This window comes from Candoia aspera, chromosome 4, assembly GCF_035149785.1.
Source record: "Candoia aspera isolate rCanAsp1 chromosome 4, rCanAsp1.hap2, whole genome shotgun sequence".
NCBI classification, from domain to species: domain Eukaryota; kingdom Metazoa; phylum Chordata; class Lepidosauria; order Squamata; family Boidae; genus Candoia; species Candoia aspera.
In genome coordinates this window covers 59,557,608-59,574,070 of record NC_086156.1, presented here as the reverse complement: position 1 = coordinate 59,574,070, position 16,463 = coordinate 59,557,608, and the positions used below count along the sequence as shown (strand labels likewise).

Here is a 16,463-nt window from a genome sequence, read left to right as displayed (position 1 = left end):
TTAATTAAGTCTAAGGAGATGGGAGGGGGAAGATCAGGAGTGAGAACAGGGTTGTTTGTAGATGAGACATGGAGGAGAGACTATGTCAGAGGGAATGATTTAATTTGAAAGCCTTGGTGCCAAAAAGTTATTCAGAGCTTTGCAACTGTCCTATGTAATTGGATTTTAATAAATGAATTCTTTAAGCATCCTGATGGAATATCTGGAGAATTTCTAAAGTTGAGATCCTGGTACTGGGGCCATCACAGGACCAATCAGAAACTGGCTTTCCAGAATTCTGATGACATGGTTCAATTGGAGATTAGTTCTGTTACAATCACAAGTCAGTCAGTTTTATTTATTTATTTTATTATTCAAATTAAATTACCGCCCATCTCCCCCAAAAGAGGGACTCTGGGCGGTTTACAATAAACCTGCCAAGAAGTGTGCTATAGAGCAGACCGCATTCACCTCTGAAGATGCCAGCAAGAGTTGCTGGCAAAACATCAGGATACCAAATAATTAGTCCACGACCTCTCAGCCTGGAAGTTCATCGCTACTGAACTACTGTTATAATTATATTTATAGAAAGTGCCATGACAAGACAAGACCCTGCATGGGAAGTACCATCGACAGATAGCAGAGGTGGCTGACCTTGGGAAATCCTACCAGTGGCTGGAAAGGGCTGAACTAAAAGACAGCACTGAGGTACTGATCATAGCAGCACAAGAACAGGCACTGAGCACCCAATCCATAGAAGCAGGGGTCTACCACACTAGGCAGGGCCTGAGGTACAGACTGTGCCGAGAGGCCTTAGAGACAGTCCAACACATAGTGGCAGGGTATAAGATGCAGGAACAGCATGCACTGAGCGGCACAACCAAGTAGCTGGCATTGTGTACAGTGTATATCTGCACAGCATATGGGCTAGACCCTCCCAAGTCCAGATGGGAGATTCCACAGAAGGTCATGGAGAATGACAGGGCTAAGATCCTGTGGGACTTCCACATCCAGACAGACAGGCAGGTACTGGCCAATAAATCAGACATCCTGGTAGACAAGGACCAGAAGACAGCAGTGGTGATAGATATAGCAGTGACAAGTGACAGCAACATTGGAAAGAAGGAGTGTAAGAAGCTAGAGATATATCAGGGCCTGAAGGAAAAACTAGAGAGGATGTGGAAAGTGAAGGCCAGTGGTGGTAGGAGCACTCAGGGCTGTGACTCCCAAGCTGGGAGAGTGCCTCCAATAGATCCCAGGAACAACATCAGAGCTCTCTGCCCAGAAGATTGCAGTGCTAGGAACAACTAAGATACTGCGCAGAACCCTCAAACTCCCAGGCCTCTGGTAGAGGACCCGAGACTGAGGAAGATACATACCACCCATAGGGCTGAGAAGGGCCTATGGTGTACACACACACACACACACACACTATATATATATATATATATATATATATATATATATATACTTCATAAGAACAAAAATTAATGTGTAGATACACAAACCCTAGCTTTCTGAAAATTATGAGAGCCTTGTCCTTTTTCTGCCACAGTTATAAAACTGAATATACAATAAATGTTACCATATATTTCCACAATGCTCTGCCCTGTGCATCTCTTAAGAACTAAATGCACTATATTGTTCTATCAGTGCTGTGTTAAACCAGATGAACCATCAAACAGCACAATACACCCTAATCAAGGAACTAGTAACTCAGGCAATCAAACAAGCAGCGATTGCCCAATCAAGGAACTCCCAAGGAGAGAACAACACCCCTACCAACACAAGCAGGGCAAGCCACAGTATATAAACTGAGAGCAAGGCCCACTCCCTCTTCGCACTGAAGATGTTGCCTAGTCTGGCAATGAAACATCTGCAAGAAAACAACAAGGCTCAGAGAGCACCACGGACTCCACTGTTTTAGTTTTTCCTGTTTCTTTTTTAGACTTGTATTCTATCTGTTCTATATTCTGTATGATGTGTTTTAATTATCTCTTGAAAAATTAATAAAGCTTTAAAGGAAAGACAAAAAAAAAAAGAGGGCTTGATATGCTGTTGTGGGGAGTTGTAGAGACAGCAGTCCCATTAGTCCAGCTTGTTACATAGGTGTGGGGGACTAATTTTTATCATATTGAAACCAGTCCTATATTTCTCCTACCCGTACACACACAAACACTCATCACTAAATATATAGTTACTTTCTGCAGTCATTCTTTGTAGATATAATTATGCTACAGTCCAATCTTTCCTTACAGCTGCCCCTTAAACCTCAGAGCAAGTCAGTCTTCATCTATAACGAAATTTTACACAGTGTTCTTTGTGATGGACATTTTTTTCCTGTCATTTTAATTAAAATTGTGCATATGCTGTATAATTTCTTTTTTGTATAACAACATTGCCAAGGCATTAAGTCTGTTCTAGCTCATTGTGCTTTGTAGAAAGTTCTTTTTTTTTTTTAATCTTCTTCAGATTGGAGAAAGAGCTTTCAGTAAGATAGGAACATCTGTCTGGTGTTCAGTTGCTCCAAACACTCAGTTTCACTGCACCATCTAGTTTGTTCTTCACTAATTTTGTTAATTTACCAAAGTAGGTACTTTGAGTCAGTCACCTTTCTTTGTGTCACAAAGTTTCATTTCCATGGCACGTAAAGCAATATAAGGCATTCTTAATGGAGTATGTGTTAGATATGTATCTCTTTATGTGATTTGATATGCAGCTTTTCCTGACTGATCAGTCTTGCAAACTAATATTGTTTTCTATTGATCAAATAAAAGACATTACAGCCAGGAATAGGTTTTTCTGCTGCTTACTTTACTGAAACTTCCAGAAGAACTAATACCAATGAATCTGCAAGAATTACAATTTATATAGGCAGACCAAGATAATAATAAGGAGGAGGAGGAGGCAATGACAATATTGGATCACAGGTAGGCTTAACAATAACAATAAGCCAATACACTACATGTTTATCTAGAGTTGTTGTACAGTATTCATGGCTTTTCCTTACCCACAGAAAACACCCCTGTTTCTGGTTCATTACTACTTGGCTAAAAAGTGATTTTGGAGTAGAATGGTATTTATACAATAGGAACTGGAAGCTATTGACACCGTGATTAAAGTAAATTAAAACTTTCTATTATTTAATTTATTAAAATGATATGCTGCCTGACTCCCAGTGACTCTGGGTGGTATTTGTATTCAATAATATAATAAAACAATTTTAAAAATTATTCTGGAGTTGAGTATGTTTATTTATGAAATGTGTACATTACCTCAGTCCAACTAGACAGGCATATATATCTCTATCGTAGATAGATAGAGATGCAATATGAACAATACAATATAAGTAAACAATATTTAAATACAAAACTAAAAACTAGAGGTTTAAGTTGGGCTTCCTGTTACAGGAACAGGATAGGCTTTTCTCCTGGATTAATATTGTGAAAAACATTGGAGGGTGGGGGGAGTAGAATCTCACAGGATCCCAGCCCTCACAATAAAAAGTTGATACTGTACAAGAGAAGCTACATGTGAATGCAGCCCTTGTCATACTGTAAGAGAAGCTGGCCTTGATTTCAAGAGCAGGTTCTGCAGAGAATCTTATTCAGCTTCTGCAGAATTCATTTCAGGCAAATCTGGTGACTAACTTTCCACCAGCAGGAAGGCTCTCTTGGTTGACTTCCCTCCATTCTGGGGCATCCAATAAGAAAAAAAAATCCCATTCTAGTTGTGAACTTTTTACAACTTTGACTGATATTATTAGGACATAGCTTACAACCACAAGAACAGAGTAACAAGGTACTATAGTGAACAACACTAAGCCACTGAAAATATGGATGGATCCCTGTTTCCTGCAGGGTGGCTTGCTTGGAGCTAGGAGTCCTCTTTCACCCAGGGCAGACCAAGCAGTCTCCTTAAAGAGGTATAGTACATGTCAAAAGCATATTATATATTCAAACAATCTCACCCTCCTTCTTCTTTTGGCCAATGCATTTATTGCAAAAAGTCTCAAGTAACTACTTCACTCACTGCTAGGTCCCTCCCTCTGAGTCAGGTCTCCAATCTGTCTGGCCTGTCTAAATGTAGTCTGTTTCTCTTCATCTAAGCCCCTGAAATCTCAGTTGTCCCCCAAACAAATCCCCTGAGCAATTTTCTCAAAGGTGAAACATTTAGCTTCTACCCATATTGGTCAAGCTGCCAACCAATAATCTTAATTTTTGGCAACCTACCCCCCATACTGCTGGTGCCTATCTTCTGCAGGGAGCTGCAGGGAGTGGAATTCAGCTGGCAAAGAGTTGCAGGGAGAAAAGATTATTTGCTTACTCTTACTCCCAAGTAGTCTTCCTCCCTTCTGCTGGTTTCTAATATTTTGCCTTTCTTCTTTCCCACTTCCTTCTTCTGCCTTGTCACACCCAAATTTGGAATTTTCTATATTTGGGGGGCCAGCACTGACCTAGATAACTTCCTGCCACTATTTTACGTGATTGGCTGAAAATTCCTTTTACTGAAAATTTATTTTGGCTGATCATTTGGCAAATCACACTTTCCACAGGACTTTTCTACTCAAGTGGGCCAGGGCAACAGAGGAGGCCAGTTTGACCCTCCCTGTATTGAAGATATTGCAGCAAACCTTCATGTGTGATTTGTAATCTGCAGCTTCCTTCCTCTGCCAGCAAGAGGCTAGAATCATGATTCAGACATGAGAGAAGCAATGGAAAAATCAAAATGAAGTAGGATTACACAGACAGCAACAGAAGTCTTTGTCGAGTTGATTAATGCAATTAAATATTAAACTCCTTCCTTCACCCTGACCCTATTTGGCCCCAAAGAACAGCTTTTACTAAATGTGAGTGATGCCTAACATTTCTGTAAATTGTGCTATGAGAAATCCAAAGTATAAGTTAGTGTCACTATACTACAGTTCAAATTCAGGGTTATGTCCTAAAGCAATTTTGCTTGTGTTTCCCAACTTACACTGAGTTACCTCCTTTGAAGTTAAAATGAACAAGATTGGGCTATAGTCAAACAGAAGTTCTTGATAGTTGTTGCTGAGTTGTCATAAAATCCGGTTTAATGGCAGAAAGCACCACTGAGTCTTTTGCTGATTCTGAGTAATCTGAGATATTAGTATATGGAAAGGACTTGCAGATCTTAACTTGAGTTATATACTGGACACAGAATGTGTCAGTAAGGCCTAGATTTACTACAGATATAAAAAGTTGAAAAGCATTTTCAACATACAGCAAAATTTATGTCGCAGCTAACATTTCTTTTTATTTCAAAATACAGATACTAGCCCACTGCTTGTGAAATGATGTAAGTCAGCAACTCTTTTTGAGGTGTCAACAGGAAGAACATGTTCAGCTAATGACTTGGGAACTGCAGCTAGTTATATTAAGCACATGCTTTATGCTTTCCTACTTGTAAGGATATCTAATGATGAAAGATTATTGCAAAAACAAAAAAGTATTTTATGAACTAGCCCTATCTTTGCATATGGGTTAATCTTTGTGAGCAATTTCAAACTGGACTGTAATGGATGTCATACTGTAGTTCCATGTATATTGAGCAATCATTTAAAGAACCAGTAGATGGCAGTGTGCCATGATAATGCCAAGAACAATACATGTTACAATTCTAGAAAATACTGTTGTGCATTTCTGATTAATGCAGAAAAAAAAAAAACCCAAGCCCAACATGGCATAAATAAGTAAACCATAATTCCTAGTAATAAGAAAGATTTCCAAATATTTGTTGATATCATTGAGCAGAACATATAGTTCAAATGCTCCATTTACACTGGCTGGCAGTGGACTTCTCCCTAATATCTACTCAAGCTTTTACTTCCTGTCCAAGTCCATACAGTGGTTGGCCTGCCAACTGCATGGGGAATGCATTGTGGTGCAGTAAGAGAAACAAAATTTTCTGTCATGCTTTCGTGGCATGTATAATAATAATAATAAGAAGAAGAAGTTAATAATATTCTGGGCATTGATTCTGTAGTAGGATCCATCCAGCTTGATTCCTGCTTATAGGGTTGGGTTTTGTTTTTTGTTTTGGAGGGGGGAGATTTACACAGGATTGTTGGTGTGGGCAATAGTCCACTGCTTCTTTTAATTCCCTGTCTGATTTCTGGTGTGGTGTTAATCATGATTAAGAATGTATTCTTACATCTTTCCCTTAAAAGTACCTTGGATGACTTGGAAAAGTATATGATTTTTTCCCCAGCATTTTATGTATTTTCAAATGATAATTTATACTGGTGAAAAATGACAATATATTTGCATCTTTTAGTACTTCTGCCCTTTCCAGGCTACTTGAAGGGCAAACATTCCAACATGACCTGTTTAATGCTGTAACAAAAGCTTCCAGGCAGAGAATTTCCCTGGGTTAGAAAGAGAAAACCTCAGTCACCACAAAAATGCTCAAGATCAAGGAAATATTTGGTAACCATATTACTGCCTCATTTATCAGAACTTCTGAAGTTCCTCTTCCAGCAAGATGCATTTGTTAACCTTAATAAAAGGCTCAGTGACAAGCCAAAAGGAAAGAGAAATGCCAAAACCAACAGAGGGCACATTTTCACTTTTTTGGAAATGGCAGGCTTTGGCCTTGCCATTGACTGCATGGGGGAAGAAAACAGTGTGTTGCTGATCCTAAGCACGTAGATACAGAGGAAGTGATATCCCTGCCTGTAAAGGCTACCACAAAAGAGTCTTTAAGCAACAAAAGGGAGAAATAAAGAATGCAGAGATTGTTCACAAATAAAGCACTTCCTTCCTGCCCTCTACCAAGACACCATTAAGAAACACAAAGAACCAGAACAGGCCTTGAAAAAGTCGGTCTGGTGAAAAGGGGCCCTCTATAGAGATCCCCTCTGAGATCTGGAAAATCAAGGGAGAGAATGAAATCCAAAGGCCAGATGCTGCGAGTGAGAAGAAATACGAAGTCTGTCCATGTTCTCCTCGCCTGGGCATTCAGTGGCTGGGACCTCAAGAGGGAGCTTCTACTCTGAGTTTCTGGGGTGGCAAACATGATGCCATGGTTGGGCACAAACTGATGGTATCCCACAATTTCCAAGATCTTCAGACGTATGTACTGAATATATCTCAGAGTATGCTGAACACAAGGAACCTCACCCCATTAACTCCATGGGAGAGCCTCCAGACTGCATAAGAAAATGGCTGATTCTCCCAATTTGGGAGAAGGGATCACTCAAGTGTTTGCTCCTTATATCCAGAAGGGCTGAATCCTAAACTGTTCCCATGTACTATGGGAAGAAAGGAGCCTCAACTATCCAGTCCCCACCCCACCCCTCAAAAAACAGGGGACTTAAGACAGTTCTGCACTGTGTACTAACCAAGCTAATTTCCAAGTTTGTTTATTTCATTTTTTCCCCTTTTCCACACCCTTTGCTTCTTATGCTATGGTACTCATCCCATTTCTGTCCTACAGTTTTTCTGGGGAACTGAGGTCAGCACACTTTTCACCCTCAGCATCCTTGGGAGGTGGACTTAGTTAAGAAAATTTCAGCATCAAAAGCACCTAATGTATTACATGATTTTGTCTGAATTTCCCTCTGACAGGTGGGAATTACAATGTTTTATCCTTAATATGCATTAGTACTGTATCTTGTTAGCTGTTTAGCATACCCCAATATGCTAAATTTCTGTTCTGATTGTCAGTCTTGAAAATGTTTTAATTTACAGATTATCTTTAAGATAATGAATTGGTTTTGTTTTAGACTGTTAGAGAACTTAAAGATGGCATTACTTAGCTAAATCGAAATAGGGGAATATTAAGTAAGTTCTTGACAGTTAGGGAAAGCCTTGAAACTTAAAGGTCAATATTGAAAAATGATAGCCTGATTTCACTATGGAAACCATGATGCAATTGCAGTTGCATATTTTTTGGCATAAGAGTTTAGGTTGCTTTGCTCAGCTTGTTCGCGGGTGAGGCACCATTTTTTCCTAATGTTTATGGTTTGCATTTGCAGAATGAATACTGGTTGTTTTCCTACCATTGTCTGGTTAACTGGGACAGCCACTGGGCAACAAACTAATATTTAGAAATTATTATTTCCATGACAAAATGGCACCCCAGTTGGGATGGTCATAACATCACCAGATCGAATGAGGGAACATCCTTGCCGGTACATTGGGTGATTTCATCTCAGAAGGAGTTTTTCCAAAGGCTTGAACTGAAGGAAGTCCCTTGTTTTAAATACAGTGGTAGGAAAACAAATCTCATCGTACTTCCAACATAAGGCACTTGTGTAAGTAGCCTGATATATGAGATTATGTAATGGGTTCTGGTCAGTCAAAAATACCTGCAGGAAGTCCTTTGTAGTATGTTGCTAAGAATTTCAGGGAAGTGGCTGGGACAGCCACTGGGCAACAGACAAATATTTGGAAATTAATATTTCCATGACAACTAGTATCTTGTTAGCTGTTAGCATTCCCCAATACAGTATGCTATAATCTTGTTGTGGCTGTCAGTCTCTTAAATGTTGGTTTAATTTCTAGATCACCTTTTAGATAATGTTTTATTTTATATTAATCTATATACTCTCAAACCCTCAATGGCAATCCTTTTGAAGGAAGTTGAAGGCAGCATGTTTTAACTTACAATAAATACAAGTAATTGTGCAAAGCTAATCTTAAATGTTCTCTTGTTCATCACCCATCATAGTATCACTTGAAAACTGAAATAGCTCTTGGTTCCAGGGATTCTTTCCAAGAATGTTAGACTAAGGGCTTTTCCCCACTGAATCTTAACCTGCTTGTCTCCCATGCATAAACTGGTTGGAAATGGTTGGCTTAAGAGATGCCTTTCAGATTTCAGCTCCTTCTTCAGCTTTAGTCATGGTGTTATCCTGTTGTTCTGTCTGGACCACTTTTACCAGAGCACCTGATTGGTGGATTCTCCTTTTTCTTTACCCCTCCTGGACCACTCAAAAACAAGTTGGTCATGCAAATCAGCCCCAAAGGGCCTTGATCTGATTCATCAAGGTATGTTAGCAAGCTGCAATATTCAGAATCTCTTAAAACATGTTAGTTATGCTTTAAATGTCAAGGCAACTTGATGTACACATATTAGGTTTCTAGGTTTTTCTATAAAATAAGAAACTATTATACTGAAAACATCCCACATTTTGTTAATAAACCAAGTAAATAAATATTCTCCTTCTTTACAGTAGTATGGATTGCAGTATATTGGTGATATCTTGAGAGTATTCCAAATTAATATGGTCCCTTTATATGATAGTTCATAACTGCCTTCATAATGTGGGTGCTTCTAAGCTAAAATAAAAGTATACACTTCCATGAGGTTAGGACTTCACATTGCAACTCACAGAAGGAAAAATCACAGGAACTGCTTAGTCCTGTAATCATGACCATTGCCTGATCATGGGGCAACCTCTAATGAATTCAGAGAGTGTTAGCCTACTTTTTTTTTGTGGCAAATAAGCTTCTATGAACTATGAGATATATGATGAAGCGGACTTTAGGCTATAAAAACTTAGGTTGTGATATGTATTTTTACCATTGCAAATGCCATACAACTCTTTAAAACAGAGCGTGATATCTATAGCTTCCTGCCTCCTGGATAAGAGTTATGGATGTAAATTCTGTGTAATGAGCATACTCCTGCCACAGAGTTCACAGCTGGAAAGATGTTCCAGAGTACTTGCCAGCTGGTGAATTCCTCCCTGACCTTTGCCTTTCCAGCCTGAAAAGAAGTGTGCTTTGCTGTTTAGTTGATGCTTTCCTTAAAAAGAAAAGTGGCATGTCTAACTGGACATGTAGTTTGATCTCTGGGAAGAGAGGATGACTTGTGACATATAATCTCTTACCTCCAGCACAATGCACGTTTGTGTGGAGCCCAGGGCTAAATCATTCGTAGACCCAGTAATGAGAAATGATTGATTGGAATCTATAATCTCAAATCATATGGAGGTTTTGATTGAACAGAGTCTGCCAGGCAACTGTGATGCCTGCTGCAGCAGTGGAGTCAATTTAGGGGGGAAACTAGATTTGAGTAGGTTCTGAGGAGGTGCCTGACAGTAAGAAAAAGCTGCTTCCTCTTTTGTTTTTCCTTGAAGAGCAGCAATAGGGAGCTTTACCAAAGCTTTTGGTTTGCATATAATCAAATAGCTGCTAAAATGTTAAGATGTTTGGTCAATAGAAATGGGGTAGTGGGAGTGTGACATTTCACATCTTAAGCACAACCCATTAGAAAAGGTCAATTATGCGTTTCTTGGAGGATTTAAAGAAACATCTCTACCACATTCCCATTATTTAGCTTTAGATTGTCAATCATTTCACAGCTGGATACAGAGAGATTTTTCTCCTCTTTCCTATATTTCTCTGTGGTTTGATATGATTCTTAGCTAAATATATTACAACATAGCATTTGCATCATTCCATAACATCAGGACTGTTGCATGGCTTCTCCACACCCTAGGACTATATAAGATAGATGAAAAAGGCTGGTATCCCACTGGTATTCTGTTTCATTTCCCAAAAAGCACAGTACAAAATTCTCCATCTAGCCAAATTATGTATGTAGATGTCATACAAAACACCTTTATGCTTTAATGTGCGCACTTATATGTTTAAGGGTAAAATGTTGAAATAGAAAAACGAGTGGTCTCGCTAGTGCACCAGCCATTTTTGATCTTAAGAAATAGAGTTATCTTATTTATTAGAAGCTTCTGAGATATACACTGGATTTTAAGGCTGTGATCTGGAGAACCTTGAGGTGTAGAAGCTTATTGGTGTACCAGAAAATTTCCTTGAAAAACTGTGCATCCTTTTCCCTTTCCCTAAAAGGTGTAGCTTAGGGGGAACTACCAGCTGTGTTCTGATACATTGTTATTTCACAGCAAAAATAGGACTTGAGAAATCGAGTCAGTATCTCTTATGCAGGGAAGCCCAGTATGTGGGAATACAATTAGAAATATATGGAGAGAGCAAGGACAAGCACACAGTTCTTCTTTGGTTGCCATCTTTATTATCATCACTTCCAATTTATGGAAGCAAACATATTCAGTGGGGACTTTGTTCTATTTGTGCCCAAAATTTTTTAGATCAAATTCTGAATCACACCAAGAGTGTACATGAATAGAAGAAGCTCTCTGCTCTATATATTTATTCTTAAAACTCATGGAAGGTTATGACACCAGGGGTTACAAAGCTAGCACACCATTCCAAATCTGAAGATTACTGCTGGACAGGAATGTGAGCACTTTCCAAAATCATCTGTAATACACAGAATAGCAGATGTGCAGTGGCTCCTTGCCTGACAATCATATAGGACTGGTTCCCTGGAGGTACAATATTAGAAAACTACTGGAATATTTCATGGAATAAAAATATATGAAAAAGTTGAAGGAACTGAGTAGGCAGATATAGGTTGACCATTCATGGTCATCTTGTCAAATTTGAAGTCATTAATTCATTTTCCCTTAGGATACTTTGGTTGGTAAGATGAATTTCATTTATCATTGAATGTGATGTATACTCACACTATGGGATATTACTCTGGTGAGTGGTGGCCTAACATTTGGTTATGAAATTTATGGAAAAGTTGGGTGAGAATGGTTTTCACACTGTCTTTGGGTTGAAGGATAATTTTATACGGAAAATCCATGGCAACCTATTCAAAGGAGTTATGTCCCTATTTATATAGCAAAATGCCATGTCAGGATTGTACGTTCATTTCTGACATTTATACCCATTTCATCTTTTACCAAATACTTCTTTGCATTATGCTAAACAGGATCCCATTGGCCTTTTTATGCATCAGAGGGAATGAGTATATGAATTGGTATGGGGTATTGTGGTGACAGGCTTCATAAATAACCTACATATATTCATTTAAATGTCTGAAACACCAAGCATGTATTTAAGGCAGCTCTTCCTGTGGTGTGTAGGAGTGCCACAACAACAACACTCCTTTCCCATCTGCATCCATATTTCCATTAAATGTAATATAAGATGGATTATGCACTATTTTATCAGAAATGTTGAATATAGAAAGACTTGTCTTAAGAATCTGAACTGAAGGTAATGCTGGTCTCTTAATATTCTGAAAGCCTATTTATCAGTTCGCATAGCCTCAAGTAAACCATATATAGACCTTCAGATATCATTAATATCACATCCTGACATATATTTATGTATATGCATGTGCACATATGCTATAATTATGTGGTTCATATAACTTTATAATCTGGGTCATAGATTAGGTGCTCCATTTGCAGTTGGGACAGGCCAGCTGAAGACTTACAAATGTAGCAACACAATTGCTTTTAGGTACACCATTCTTGAAATTTCACTAAAACATCTCCTTTTTTCCAAGACATTGAGCAATTGGGAGATATGTGTTCTGAGTCCTTTGCAAAACTGCCATATTTGTGTGTGATCATCTTCTTTATAAAATAAGAGTGTGCAAGGGTATACATCTTTTTAATCAATTTATTTATTAATCATTTTTAAAAGAAGAAGGAAGAAGAACAAATGAACAAACAGAAGGAGAACAAGAAAAAAATAATTGAGGGTATACCTCTTCTGTCAGTTCTTTAACTTTTGGATATGGGTGTTATCACTCTGCATAAACAAAACAGCTGTACAATATTTCTCCTTCCTTGGGAAATAATTGAATGTCCAGTCAACCACAACATGTTAAAATCAACATAAAACTTTAACTAACGCGCTGGGCCTAAACAATGGTATCATGTTACTTATTTGAAATGGCAAAAGTAAATACTGGCACAGAAAGACATATTCTAAGTTATAACATTGAAGTTATCACAGCTAGAGGTTATTGGTGAGGTCAAGATATTCTAGAAAATCTTCTGCTTTAAGTATTTGGAAAAAAAGCCTGTTCGAATGGGATTTATCTATTTATGCAGGCTCACAGACCAGCTATCCAATATATCATTTGCTCACTTCATGCAAAGAACAAGGGTTGCAGACAGCCCATTTGTTATTTTTGTTAATTTATTCCAAAAGCAGAGGACAAAGATTTAATTTCATTAAACAGGCCCTATGGGGAAAGAAGATCTGAATCCTTACTATTCTCCATTCTATTTGCACGTTCTTTGTTCCAAGCCCACTCTCTTTCCAAATTAGGCCAGGTAGAAACAAAATCTGTAAAATAGTAAAAAAAAAAAGTTAAGGTTCAACTTCACATACTGTCTGCAGTATATCTAGGCTGGATTAAATACTGCACTTAAGAAAGTTAACCCAGAACTATAAACTGTAAACAGTTTATTCAATAAATTAATCAATTAAACCCCTATTTTAGTAACTAATAGGAGCTCATTTTACTTAGCTGATGCTAAGTAAAAGCATAGTTGTGGTTCTACATTACTTTACAAAGAAATGCAAATGGGAAAATTAAATATGAAATTTCTAATTAAGTATTTACTTAGAAATAATAAGTTTATTACTAACAAATAATATTAGAAATGATAAAGATGTTTTACTAATTTTGAGAGAATAACTCAACTGCCAGGTAGTGGAAGTATTTCCAGATCTCATGGAACAATCATGATGAAATTGAAGTAAAAACAGAAAACGGACTTAAGCTTGAGTAAAAGCAGGAAGCGGATATTAGCTGAAAGGCGGCATTTAAGGCAAGCCAGCAGCATTTTAAAAAACAATCAGGTCAAATAAGATTATTTTGAAGAATCAGTCACAATATGAGAACCTGCAAAAAGAAGGAAGATCAGGTAGAGTTTAAGTTCCTGAAAGAGGAGCCAAAGATCCCATCCACCTGTTAGTCAGATTTCTAGTTGTTTTTCATAAGCTCTGATGCATTCTATAGATCAGGAGGAGGATTATTGAAGAACTCCCTGGCAGACCATTCCTTCTAAAGCCTCTCCAGTTAAAGATAAACACAATAGAAGGGTCAGCCTGACTGGTGGCAACCTAACACCTTGAATTATCCTGGTGGCAGTACTTTGTTCTTCTATCCTGAATTTCTTCACAATGCTTTGGATCTTCCAATAGAAGATAATATATGTAGCTCAGGGTTGAACTGTGGAGTTCTTGGTGCTCTCTGAGTTGGTTGTTTTCTTGCAGATGTTTCATTATCCAACTAGGTAACATTACTGATGGTGTTACCTAGTTGGGTAATGAAATGTCTGCAAGCAAAGCACCAGGCTCAGAGAGCACCATGAACTCTACCACTTTGGATTTTCCTGCTGAAAGCTCAGAAATACAGAACTTAACAATCTTTCTGCCAATCCTGAAACCGAAGAGGTAGGTACATAATAGTGCAGCCTTGCATGTAGGTAAGATCTTAATGAGTAATCCCCTTATAAACCAAATCTATAGATATAAAAAGGAATCTATTAGGAAAATGGAAATACAAGGGAAACACGGAAAAGCAATGATCATGCACACAATTTTAAGGAAAATAAGCCTAGCTACATTAGTTACTTATTAATTTCTTGAATAGGCTCTTCAATTTCAACACATCTGTATTGCAATGTGGAGGATTAGCCAGTTTCTTTGGCAACACTGATCATTGCTAGTAAAATAATTTTCCAACTCTGATATTTAGCCAGCAAATTAGAAAATATCTAAGAGCTTAGGACTGAAGTCACTTTCCTAATAACCTGTAACGATTGCCTAAACCCAAATACTCAGTCTCACAAGCTCGGGCTTAAAGATAACTGATTTATTAAAGGAATAGTATGCAAATACAGAGAAAGCTGAGAATGAGCAAAAGCGCGCCAAATACAAACTTAAAAGCCTTGCTTGTAAGCAGGTCCCGCCCCGTCGCCCGTCAGGACGCTCCCCCTCCCAGGTGCTGGAAGCCGTCAGACGCGCCTGGGAAAGTAACCTTGAACAGGAGCGCAAACCCAAACATGCATTCCAAGCCCTCAAAACAATGGAGGGCGAAAGAATGGAAAAACCCCGGGTGAAGGAACACGGAACAGAGAATGACATGTGAAACGTTACAATGTTAACCAGACATTAGAATGAGAACATGACATATTGCCCCCCCAAAAGAAACTAGGGAGCCGGCTTGTCAGGATAGGCAGAGTGAAATTGGTCTACCAGACGAGGAGAATGCACGTCTGGAGCAGCAACCCATTCGGGATGGGGGAAATGTTTCCAGCGGACGAGGTATTGTAAAGCGGAGCGCTGGCGTCTGGAGTCGAGGATAGATGTCACTTCGAAGTGTTGCTGGTTGTCAATCATGAGGGGAGGTGGAGGAGTGGGTTGTGGATGCCAACGGTCCGACGACAGGCAGGGCTTGAGTAAGCTACAATGGAAAACAGGATGTAAACGCTTAAGGTTGTGAGGCAAATCAAGTTTAAACGTAACAGGGTTGAGCTGAGCAACAATTGGAAAAGGACCGACAAATTTAGGACCAAGTTTCTTAGAGGGTTGTGGGGACTTGATAAACTTAGTTGATAAGTAGACTTTATCCCCGACCGCAAAGGATGGTTCTGGGGAACGCTTTGCATCGGCATGGCGTTTATAGGTAGCCTGGGCATGGCGGAGAGCGAGTAGAATATTAGACCATGAGTCTTTGAGAGAGTCTGCCCAGTCAGTGAGGGTGGCTGGTAGCGGTTGAGGATGAGGAAGTTCAGGAATCGGAACAAAGTCACGTCCAAAAACTGTTTTAAAGGGAACTTGACCAGTGGTTTGATGAATGGCATTGTTGTAAGCGACCTCAGCAAATGGGAGTAGATCGACCCAGTTGTCTTGCTGGTAGTTAACAAAAGCTCTGAGGTATTGTTCCAATGTAGAATTAACCGCCTCTGTAGATCCGTCCGTTTCCGGATGCCAGGCGGTAGAAAGTGACTGTTTGGTACCCAAAAGTTTCAAAAATGCCCGCCAAAATTGTGACGTAAATTGTGTGCCTCTGTCACTCACCAAACGGGCGGGGATACCGTGGAGGCGGTACACGTGGATGAGGAAGAGGCGTGCCAGTTGTTGTGCGGTGGGGATAGAAGCGCATGGGATAAAGTGAGCTTGTTTGGAGAAAAAGTCTTTGACGACCCAAATGACTGTTTTGCGTTGACTAGGGGGTAGATCAACGATAAAGTCCATGGAGATATCCTGCCAAGGGACAGATGGAGTGGCAACGGGTTGAAGGAGACCTTGGGGCTTGCCCGGTTTGCGCTTTATTGCCGCACATACAGGGCACGCAGTGACATACTCTTTCAAGTCTTTGAGTAAAGTTGGCCACCAGAATTGGCGGCGAACGAGGTGCAACGTTTTTAAGTAGCCAAAATGTCCAGCTAGCTTGTCATCGTGGCAGCGCTGGAGTATGGTTTTTCGCATTGCTTCGGGTACATAGAGACGATCGTTGCGCCAGGCAAGATCATCGGTGAAAGTTAAAATGTGTCTATTGGTTTGTAACCAAGTATCTGTTTTAAGGTGGGAGAGCAACTGTTGTTGCAAATCGGAGGGAATTGACAAGGGCGGTGGGCGGCTGGAAGGCAGAGCGGC

The 16,463-nt window shown here is 39.3% G+C and overlaps 1 long non-coding RNA gene across 1 annotated transcript in view; it reads right to left on the bottom strand.

Moving 5' to 3' along the window:
* Window positions 1-12,957: 12,957 nt before the first annotated feature.
* Window positions 12,958-16,463, bottom strand: part of LOC134498079 (uncharacterized) — a 43,271-nt gene continuing 39,765 nt past the window's right edge. Inside the window, exon 2 of the long non-coding RNA XR_010067987.1 lies at window positions 12,958-13,139. This is a non-coding gene — a long non-coding RNA (uncharacterized LOC134498079). The remainder of the gene's footprint in view (window positions 13,140-16,463) is intronic.